The sequence below is a fragment of the Hippocampus comes genome, unplaced genomic scaffold (assembly GCF_001891065.2).
Source record: "Hippocampus comes isolate QL1 unplaced genomic scaffold, H_comes_QL1_v1.1 scaffold17, whole genome shotgun sequence".
NCBI classification, from domain to species: domain Eukaryota; kingdom Metazoa; phylum Chordata; class Actinopteri; order Syngnathiformes; family Syngnathidae; genus Hippocampus; species Hippocampus comes.
The window spans coordinates 2,808,799-2,820,077 of record NW_017805002.1 but is presented as its reverse complement, the minus strand read 5'-3'; the positions used below and the strand labels follow the sequence as shown (position 1 = coordinate 2,820,077).

The following is an 11,279-nucleotide window of genomic DNA, read 5'->3' as shown; positions in this document are numbered from 1 at the left end:
TTGTACTCGGATGAGAAATGTGCGTAGGGAATAATTGTTCTGTGGTGCCCCCTAGTGCTACAAATTGGAAACGACTTTTGGAGTTGACCTCACCTCATTGATTCATGAAGACCAATACAGCACTTGCTCTCAAATAAACACCTCATCTCGAATATACGCTTTCTTTCAAACAACTGTCTGGTAGTTGTATGGATTTTAGTATACATATGATCCAGACATTATTTACAGAAAAATAAAAAAAACACCTGATGTCTTTTGTTTTATTCATCTCAATAAAAATGACACTTTGTAGGTATTTAGAGAAAATGGACAAATTGTATGGTTTTCCTTAAATAAGAACCTCCTCTCAAATAAACACCATAATTAAAAAAAAAAGTTAGCTGTAGTTGAATAATAAATGCCATCTGGACTTTATTTGGAGAAAATCATTTTGCCTCAAATTCTCCTCTTCTCAAATTGGGGCCTTGTTTGTAAACAGCAATGATTTCTTCCTTTTCCACACATTCATCTGATTTCAGACGTGATCCCGTTTTGTTCTCCCTCGTGCCGTTCTGAATTAGACAGAATTCTCTCACTATGTGACCCCATTGCAGAATTTCATTATCCAGGGAGTGAGCACAAGTAGGCCTGAGACCCAGTAAGGCACCAACATATTCTTTGTAGACTACAAATATGGGCGCTAATTAAAGTATAAAAACTTTGGCAAACAAAGGGTAAAGGGGTTTTAAGACAGATAATTTAGGCTGATGGAACGTCGCATTTGCTGGGCCCGCCGCTGCGGGTGTGACCGCAAGCAATGATGCAATGGAGGGTGCCTGAGAGGGTCTTGGCGAGCTTCCCCTGCAGGGGTTTTAATATGCGTAATGGTGGAACTGGCACTCGCAGTTAGCAATGCATCATTGTGTTTCGGTGATTGATGTTCATCTAAACTGGATGGACTTCCAACAGATCAAGACTTGAACAATCACCTTCTACAATTCACTGCTTGAACTCTAGCATAGCCCAAACTCTAAACAGTCATCATTGCAATCTAAGTTTGATAGAGCAAATAATGCCACCATTTTGATACCCCATCACTGCAGTTGGTTTGGTCCTATAGTATCCATCCATCCATCCATTTTCTATTCCAGCTGTCTACGGGCAGAAGTTGGGGTACACACTGAACTGGTTGCCAGCCAATCACGGGGCACATATAGATGAACAACCATCCGCTATCACCCTCACACTCACACCTTGGGACAATTTAGAGTGTTCCATTATTCTGCCATGATTGTGTTTTTGAATTGTGGGAGGAAACCAGAGTACCCGAAGAAACCCCACACAGGCACGGGAAGAGCATGCACACTCCACATAGGAGGGCCGGAGCTGCAATCAAACCCTGCTCCTCTGCACTGTGAGGCGGACGTGCTAACCAGTCGACTATCGTTTCGCCCCATAAGTAGTACTCACAAGAAAATATAGAGTACAGTCAAACACCGCACATTCACGGTTCACCATTCACAAATTAACCTATTGGCGTATTTTTGTAACCTTTCTGTCATGCTCTAAAATGCCACAAAATGGTGCCAAAGACTGTACATCAATTTGTCCAAGGAAGTGTGCTGAAGTCAATGGATAGACAAGATTTGTCTTTTGGATAGAACAAAACCATGAATTAAATACAAAAATAAATCAAATAAGACACCTGGGAACTGATTAGGATTATGAAATGCACATTACTACGAATGTGCACAAATCAGTGCTGACTCAAATTGAGATGCGAATTGGATGCTAAAAACAAATGCTGAATCAAAAATTTCAGATTCCAGTGAGAATTAGTCATTGCATTTTGTCGTGTGTTCGAGTTTAACAAGAATGTTTGAATGGCAATGCGTGTGACGTATGTACGTACTGTATGTAGGAGCTACACAGCGTTGTGTGAAATGCGCTCTTCAAGAGCGACAGCCGCAAATGTTTCTGCATGTATGAGCATTAAATTAAACTTTGAAGCAATTGGTCAATAAAGCCCATCTAGTCAGTGTAAAAACGCCTTTGTCGTTACTTTACTATTGGCCTCTGACACATCCTAGCATGACGATTTTACAAACTTGGACCGGAGAAACATCGACACTCAGGTGAGCTTAGTGCTAGCTATCTGGTCTGACAGAATGATCAGTTTCAAATGTTCCCAAAAGTAAAAAAGAACCCTGGGTTCTGTTATTGGCCAGTGTTTGGTGAAGTATCCTGCAGGTTAAAGTAAGTTATATTTAACTAAAAAGGAAAACACAGGGGTATTCTCACTTAGGTAAATGTAGTGCGAGGCTTTGTATAACAATTTGGACACCATATGTTGTATATTAAGCATTATTTAAGTGGAGTCCATTTACGATTACGATCAAAATGGATTCTTCATTTTTTGCACTATGATGTGTTTTTCAGCAAATGTAACCCATTCGAGTTGATTCAGGACTTGCTGGTTAAATGGTAAACGAATAGCAAGAACAGATTTTGGTGGCGAGTTTGAACTCTACATAGCACTGTATCTCTCCTTTAACACCTACAGATTTTCTGTCGTGGGCCTCTTATCGGGTTCCTTCCAATGTATACAGCTTCACCAAGCATCCATATGGCCTATGTGTGTTGTATTCCCTGGAGGATGCCGCAGCACAAACAGCTTTCTGCAGCAACGGGACTTGAGCCGGGTATTGATTTCAGATGCCAGAATGAATGGATGCCACTTCATTACATCAATTTAATTAAAACGGCTACATGGAATTTTCAGAGGCAAATGATAACTCATGATTGCATCTCATCTATATGCCACATTAAGTCAGAGCATATCCAAAATGAGATTTTGTTTATTTGTATCTGGTGTGTTTCTCCAATTGGAAATGTGTTTAATTCGACAGCAGCCCAATCAGTTTAATATTTCATGCAGAGATGTCCATCCTTCCATCCAGGACTATTCTCCTAGCCCTTAGTCTGTCCTTACATCTGAAAAGATTCACATGTATATATTTTTTTTATTAGCCTCTGGGGCTGTCATAAAAGTGACCTATAAACTCTGCCTAAAAACAAAGAGTCATGGAGACGTCACTGGTCTGCTAAGACCTTCGTCCTAGCACATTTTTTTAGTAAGTTTAGTAAGCTATCTTTTTATTTCTTTACTTTGTTTTTCAATGTCTTTCAATTTTTGTTTGTAAATGTTTTTAAATGTTGCACTATACATTTAATGATGTGAAGCACATTGAGTTATCTTGAGTATGGAATGTGCTTTATGAATAAAGTAGCCTGGCCTTTTCTTGTTCTGCCTTGGCCCTTGACCTTGATCGAGTCCTTGTCATAAACCCGAGACCTTAGAGCAAGGGTGTCAAACTCATTTTTTTCACGGGCCACTTTGGAGTTACGTCTTCCTTCGGAGGGCCGTTACGACAGGGAAACCGAATAAATGTTTAATCATCACATCGTATTATTACTTGCACAAAAAAAAAAAAAAAAAAGACAGATTACGATTTTCTGTTAAGAGTCAACTATTTCTTTGTTATTTGTTCAATTATTATAGTAAGTGTAAACCAGGTCACAAAATTATTGCGAAATGTCACCGTTATTTATTACGTATGACAATGTGAGATTTCGGTTCAGATTTAAGCAAGGATTATGGAAGCTGACACAGATGATTTGCTTTCGCGGGCCACATAAAATGACATGGCGGGCCAGATCTGGACCCCTGGCTTTGACTTTGACACCAGTGCCTTAGAGCTAGTGTTTATCTTGATCCATGCTTCACACCTTAGCACACATGTACACCTTCCTCCTTCATTGCACCTCAGTTAACTATGTTCTTATGTGTACACTCTCCACACAGTTACCAGCGGGACCTTTTCTCTCTCACTCTATCTCCCTCCCTCTCTCTATCTCTCTCATCGATTGTCCCAGCTCAGCAGCATCTGCATGGATGAAGAAGAAGGAGGAGTAGGAGGAGGGCGGGTGGGGAATGCACCACATCAATGCGAACACCTCCTCCTGCTCTTTGACGGGCCAATGAGCGAAGGGTGCCGGGAAATACAGCAGAGGAACGACGCCAGCGCCTTGTAAGAATGACGGAAAAATTTTGTGAGTGTTTGTAAAGTGTCTCCAGAGCAGAAAATTTAAAAAAAAACAAAAAACTACAAGACATCACCGGTGACGCCTGGACAATGTTTTTGAACCACTGATTTCTTTGGAGGCATCTTTCCTTTTATTCGTGTCTTCTCAGCTTTGACTCCAGGTAAGACGAGTCTCAAAGGCTCCTAACCTCATTACAGGCACAATGACACAGAATTAGGAAGTCATTATAAAAATTACACTGTACTCTGCACGAGCGGAACTTTTGCTGCATGGGATGGTGGTGTGGGGTCGGGGGGAGTGCTTGCGTAGCTTCATAGTGCTGCCTGCTGCAGTATAATGTTACATAACAAAAACATACGTGTGTTTGTGTGACAGGGTGTAATAGAGAACTTTGGTTTGTTTATTTCCAATCAATGCAACTTTATGAATGAAGAGTTTCCTCTAATGTCCATTTACACATGTCAAATGTGCTAAGCCAGTGGCAGAGAAAGAACGGCTCACATCACACTCACTGCACCCCCACTCGTTTCTCTCCCCTCTCCGTTGACCGCCCACACATTGTAATTAGCAGTTTAATTATGAATTAATTATATATGTGTGCTACCTGGTTCAGATGATTGCAAACACTTGCATGTTTCGTGATCGAGAGATGGCCCAAAGTTGCCTCTACATTCCAACCATTGCTTATTTTTACAGTATATATCATGAGCATTGGTGGAACCTGAGACCAAGTCCTAGTGCTCACCCTTGTACTTAGACAAAGTCCTAGCCCTGGTTCTAGACCTTAGACCTTATCCTTATATCTTGTTCTAGCCTTTATATTAGACTTATCACTTGTCCCAGCCCTAGGGCTTATATTACACCAATCCTTATATTACACCAATCCTGGCTTTCTCAACCTTCGATGTACTGTATTCCTTGATTTAGATCACTAATACTGGCCTGTTACCTCAGACCGAGTTCAGGTCGAAGGCCTTAGGACTTGTACGACCTCTTGCACTCAGACCTAGTCCTGTCCGTAGTCATTAGACATATTGTAGTCCATGTCCCAGACCTCAGTACTATTCTGATCTCAAGATGTTAAACCGAATCCTGGCAGTCGTCATTAGAATAAGTATGAGTCTTGCCTTAGCCCTAGTTCTAGTCCTTGCCTTGGCCTGGCCCTAGACATTAGATCTATTCCTAGTACTGATTCTAGGAATTAATAGTCCTTTTGGTGCTAGTGCTGGGCCTTGATCAGGCCGAGCCTTCAACCTAGCCCGATATATTGTAGGCCTAGAGCTGGCCATAGACATTAAACCACATCTTTCTACAGGACGGGGTGTCCTACTCGTAGTAGATGGTCATGGTAAATGAACTGTCATGTATATAGCGCTTTTCTACTTTTGGTACTCAAAGATCTTTATACTGTGCTCATTTACATAATGATGACGCAGCATCAGGAGCAACTCGGGGTTCAGGATCTTGCTCAAGGACAGTTCGAGGAGGTCGCAATGGCCATGGATTGAACCCCCGGCCGTTGGGGTTGGGAGACGGCTACTCTACCACTGAGCCATTCCTCACCCTTCATACCTAGCCCTAGTACTGCCCCTACATCTTGGTTTTTCACTAGTCTTAGGGTGAATTTACACCTGCACTGTTTGGTTGTTTAACCAAACATGTTGTGTGTCAAAGCCCGCAGAGCACACACACCCCTGTTGCAAAATTTATAAACAGCGTCTCAAAACCTGGATCTTAATTTTGAGGCAAAGAAAATTCCTTGAATCTTTGAGAACTCTACTTGAAGTACAACTGAAAGGACAATGAAAAATTCACTAGTAAGAAGGTAAAACAAGAATATAATAAAATAATAACAATTGACAAAAACCAAAACAAATATCGACACTTCCTCCTCGTTTTGACATCTTAGGGTCAGTGTAATCCTGTGCATGGATGGAGTGCACACTTAAAATGAGAACAGAAAAAAGTAGTCAGAACGTTTATCACAGATTGGGAAGAATTTCTGCCTTTGAGTAATGTTATATGACCCATGTGGGTTTCCACAGCGGTTGTGTGTGAATAGTTGTTATGTGAAGGGATAGCACTCACAAAGTTAATGCTAATTTCCCATTAATATTGTATATCAATAGGAATGGCGGCACGGTCGTCCGATGGTTAGCGCGTTGACCTCACAGTGCAGAGGTCGTGGGTTCGATCCCGGCTGCGGCCTTCCTGTGTGGAGTTTGCATGTTCTCCACGGGCCTGCGTGGGTTTTTTCCAGGTACTCCGGTTTCCTACCAGATTCCAAAAACATGAACTCTAAATTGTCCCTAGGTGTGAGTGTGAGCGCGGATGGTTGTTCGTCTCTGTGTGCCCCGCGATTGGCTGGCAACAGTTCAGAGTGTCCCCTGCCTACTGTCCGAAGACAGCTGGGATAGGCTCCAGCACCCCCCGCAACCCTTGTGAGGAGAAAGCGGATCGGAAAATGAATGAATGAAAGAATATCAATACGATGTTCTGTTGACTTTAACATTTGCGCTTGTAATGTTCTTAAAAGGAAGCATGTTTTGGATATAAATTTGCAATGTGTGTAATTCTTCTTGTTTGTTTAGTTTTACAGTAAATTCCAAATGGGTGTCATTAAAAAACAGCTTAAAAGACACTTATGGACGACAGGGTCACATACACGATAGCCTTGCTATGCAAGCAGCATAGTACATTCAAAGTACTTTCACAATGGCTGGAACCTGTAAACGCAACGGACCGTTCGGCACATTAATCATTTTTCTTCGGTTTTAAACATTACAAGATTGGAAGAATCCAAAATCAAACTAATGATGACATTTTGATTAATCGTCCAGACCTCCCCTAGCCCAAGACCAGTGGTTCTTAACCTTCTTAGAGGTACCGAACCCAACCAGTAAATATGCACATTCACCGAACCCTTCATAAGTGAAAAATAAATCTATATTTTTTTACAAATTCAAGATGTAAAAAAACACATTTATTAAAAGCAGAATAAAGTAAATAACATTTCAAGAGATTAAGTATGCTTTTTTTTTTTTTTACTACGTATTATCACGACAGTCACACGTTGACAACCAAGCGGACTAAATTTCCCGCAGCACTGACTGGACAAGCAATGTAATGTGATCATCTGCAGCCAGTGATGGCCAAGCGGGCGTGTCATAACTAATTAACATGTTGAGTCTCGTGTGTCTTACCCTCCATGGCAGAGGCTCCATCGAACCCCTGAGACCGACCCACCGAACCCCTGGGATTTGATCGAACCCAGGTTAAGAACCACTGCCATTGACCCTAAAATATAATCTTAGCCCTGACCTTAAACCTAGTCCTGGTCCCTCAGCCTAGACACAGTCCTTGAGCCACATCCTGCTTCACCAAGTCATTATGATGACTTTCAAATCAAAGGCGTTTTCCTGATACTCGGAATGACACTTAGTGGTGATGTAACTGGGCTAGAGCATATGGCATTCCCAATAGAACTCACAACTTTATGTGTGTGTGCGTGTGCGTGCGTGTGCGTGTGTGTGTGTGTGTGTGTGTGTGTGTGTGTGTGTGTGTGTGTGTGTGTGTGTGTGTGTGTATGTGTGTGCGCGCGCGTGCGCGTCCGTGCATGTGTGTGTGTGTGTGTGTGTGCTTAATCAGGACTTCCTCTTGGGACAAGGAAGAATCATCAAGGAGTGTTGTGCAGCAGCACTTATCTAACAGCCACTAAACAGTCACCTTTTTTGAGTATCATCATCAACAAAGTGCAGACATACAGTTCAATATAAGTTTTTGTAACGTGACATAGACTCATGAAACACACTGTGTTCATGAAAATAAGGCAAAATGAATAACATACTGGGGCGGCCCGGTGGTCCAATGGTTAGCACGTCGAGCGCGTCGACCTTACAGCGCAGAGGTACCGGGTTCAATTCCAGCTCCGGCCTCCCTGTGTTGAGTTTGCATGTTCTCCCGGGAAATACGTGGGTTTTCTCTGGGTCCTCTGGTTTCCTCCCACATTCCAAAAACATGCATAGCAGGCTGATTGAACACTCTAAATTGTAAGGTGTGAGTGTGAGTGCAAATGGTTGTTCGTTTCTGTGTGCCCTGCGATTGGCTGGCAACCGGTTCAGGGTGTCCCCCGTCTATTGCCCAAAGAGAGCTGGGATAGGCTCCAGCACCCCCCGTGACTCTTGTGAGGATAAGCGGATCGGAAAGTGAATGAATGAATGAATGAATAACATACTGTCATTATATGAATTTAATGTCCAACAAATGGATATATACACATTTGTCACAATAAATTAAACATACTAAACAATAAAAATGGAATATTACAGTACGATGATAGTTAGCTGGCTTGGACAACATTTTATGTTATGTTCCATTACTAAGAAGACTCCTGTTTGTAGAAGCGCACTAGATGGCCGCCGATGCTGCTTGATGGTTCATGAAATGACATTGCGTGCTGCAGCCTGTAATCTTGTCCCTGCATGTACTGCAAATATCTGCACTCACCATGGAGTGAGTGCACTTCTGAAGAACATAAAAACAACACTTTTTCTTATGTTGGAGGGATGTGGAACCTTTTCCTTCTTTATCAGGGGACACATTTTTTTTAAGGTTTTCTCAGGGTCATACTTACATTTCTGACGAAAAATATGATAGAATAATGGTGTCTTATTGTATAACAGGAGGATTTTTGACTTCTTAGATCTAGTTACATTCTGGTACTTTCGACAGTTTTGGCCTGAGTCGAAATCATCATCATAGTCCTTCACCTTAGATCTATTCCTTGCCATAAACCTTGCATCTAGCTCTGGCCCTACACTCAGACCTAGCCTTAGCCCTAGTCCTTAGTACAACTGGTCCTAGACTTAGACCTACTCATAGTTGTGGCCCTGGTTATTAGACCTTAATTCGTAGATTTCAATTCTAGGCCTTGACCTTTGATCTACTACTGGCACGCGCCCTTGTCCTATTCCTGACCCTGGGCAAGGTCCTATTCCTTGACCTTGAAACTAGCCCAGGATTGTAGAACCTAGTAGGGTCTTTTTCCTGGTCCTGGATCTTGCTCTGTCTATTGACCCTAGGTCTTAGTACAAGTACATTACCTGGCCCTAATGTTGAGACCTCCTGCTGACCTTAGACCTAAGACCAAGTCCTGGACAGCCTAGGCCTTCAACCATGTTGTAGTACTAGTCTGGACCTGAGTCAATAGACCAGATTGTGGACAAAAGACCAAGATTTTCCCCTAATACTACTCCTTCCCCTTGACTGACACAAAATACCTCGTTTTAATTCGATTCCTGATTTATACCTTATACCACAAAGTCTGAGGCTGAGACCGAAGCCTTGTCCTGACCATATAGCTTGCCCGGTCCAGTCCAGGTTCCATATAAACACTTGTTTAGAACTTAAGGAAGCCTCCACCAGAGAGATGGTTTACATGATTTTGTTGCTGCTGTTTTGGAGTTTATTCAGCAGTTGACTTTCTGTGTGCGCGCAAGAGCATTTATTATCTGAGATATGGACACTTCTTGATGGGGCGGTGGGGGTGGGGGGGGGGGAATTCCATCATAACATCCATCCATCATTCTCTACGTCGCTTATCCTATTCAGTGTTACAGGGTGATGGAGCCCATCCCAGGTCACTTTGGGCAAAATTGAGCATATTGTGACAGACAACCATTCAGACACACACCATCACTGAGCGGGAATGAAACCCACACTGCCTGCATCAAATTCACTATGCCATCAGTGACTCATTTAAATCCTATTCATGACATGTTATGACTCGGCCTTCATAATTGAAAATGTGGACGAATGCGATGGTTGTATTGTTTTATTATTGAAACGGACATATGAGGAATTCACTAGGGAAATCTAAAGCGTAAGACACGCAGCAGATAATTACTTTTTTAGTGCTTTACCCTTGTGATTTGAATATTTTGTCAACTCAAGCATGTGGGGACCGGATTGGACAGGGAGGCATTTGGTGTAATAGATCCTCAGAGGTGCTCGTAAATATGAAAGGCGACATTTTAGCATGATTGCCTCCGGTTCTCATACTGAAAAATATTGAAAACAGAAACCATAAAAATGTATGTATTGTAAGACATTTTTCAAGACTGTCACTGTGCAACCCCTCTCAGCAGAGTAACTCTACTGTCATCACATCTGTATTTTGCTGCAGGATTTGGGATACGTGATAAGACTGGTATTTTCTATGAACATGCATTTATTTGTTTTGGGCACTGAAGCAAAATCAAATACAGGAAGTGAAACACTGACAGTAACTCCTAGTCCAGAGGCCAGGAGTCACCAACGTCGAGCTTGGTGGCACTAAGTAGCCCCCAAGGACCAAATGGGTAGCCAGCGACCTATTCCAAATAGAGCTCAACACTGATGGGACATTGTGGTTTTCCAGGAATTTTGTGGAAATTATTATTTGAAAGTGTATACAATGGTTCCTTGCCATAGACCTTGCATCCTAGCAAAGTGTTGCATACAGCATTGTTATTCATGTCTCCTAATTATTGTGAAAATCATTCGGGTGATCAGTGTCTTCACATCAGTGATGGTCATTAATCATTCATAATAACTAGGGCTTTACTTCTACCACTCAAACTTGACATGATGGAACAATGCAATTCATGCATTCATTCATTCATTTTCTGAACTGCTTGATCCTCACTCGGGTCGCGGGGGGTGCTGGAGCCTATCCAAGCTGTCTTCGGGCGATAGCCGGGGGACACCCTGAATCGGTTGCCAGCCAATCGCAGGGCACACAGAAATGAACAACCATTCGCGCCCACACTCAACTCAACTCAACTCAACTGTAGTGAGAGCACTTTCAACCAGCCATCGCTGCATACAAAGTGCTGTACATGGAGCAACGAACATATACAACAGTGTATACACTCACACCTAGGGACGATTTTTAGTGTTCAATCAGCCAGCCATGCATGTTTTTGGAATGTGGAAGGAAACCGGAGGACCTGGAGAAAACCCACGCAAGCGCGGGGAGAACATGCAAACTCCACACAGGAAGGCCGGGGCTGGAATTGAACCCGGTATCTCTGCACTGTGAAGCCAAAGTGCTAACCACTGGACCACCGGACCGCCATGATGATGATTATTATTATTTATATAGCGCTTTCACACCAGCTGCAGCTTGTCCCAGCTGCAGCTGTTGTGAAAGT

General features: G+C 42.5%; 1 protein-coding gene across 1 annotated transcript in view; it reads left to right on the top strand.

Moving 5' to 3' along the window:
- Window positions 1-3,980: 3,980 nt before the first annotated feature.
- The window catches only part of LOC109508049 (synaptotagmin-2-like), a 27,123-nt gene continuing 19,824 nt past the window's right edge, over window positions 3,981-11,279 (top strand). Inside the window, exon 1 of the mRNA XM_019857876.1 lies at window positions 3,981-4,246. The gene's annotated coding sequence lies outside the window, so the exon portion shown is untranslated. The remainder of the gene's footprint in view (window positions 4,247-11,279) is intronic.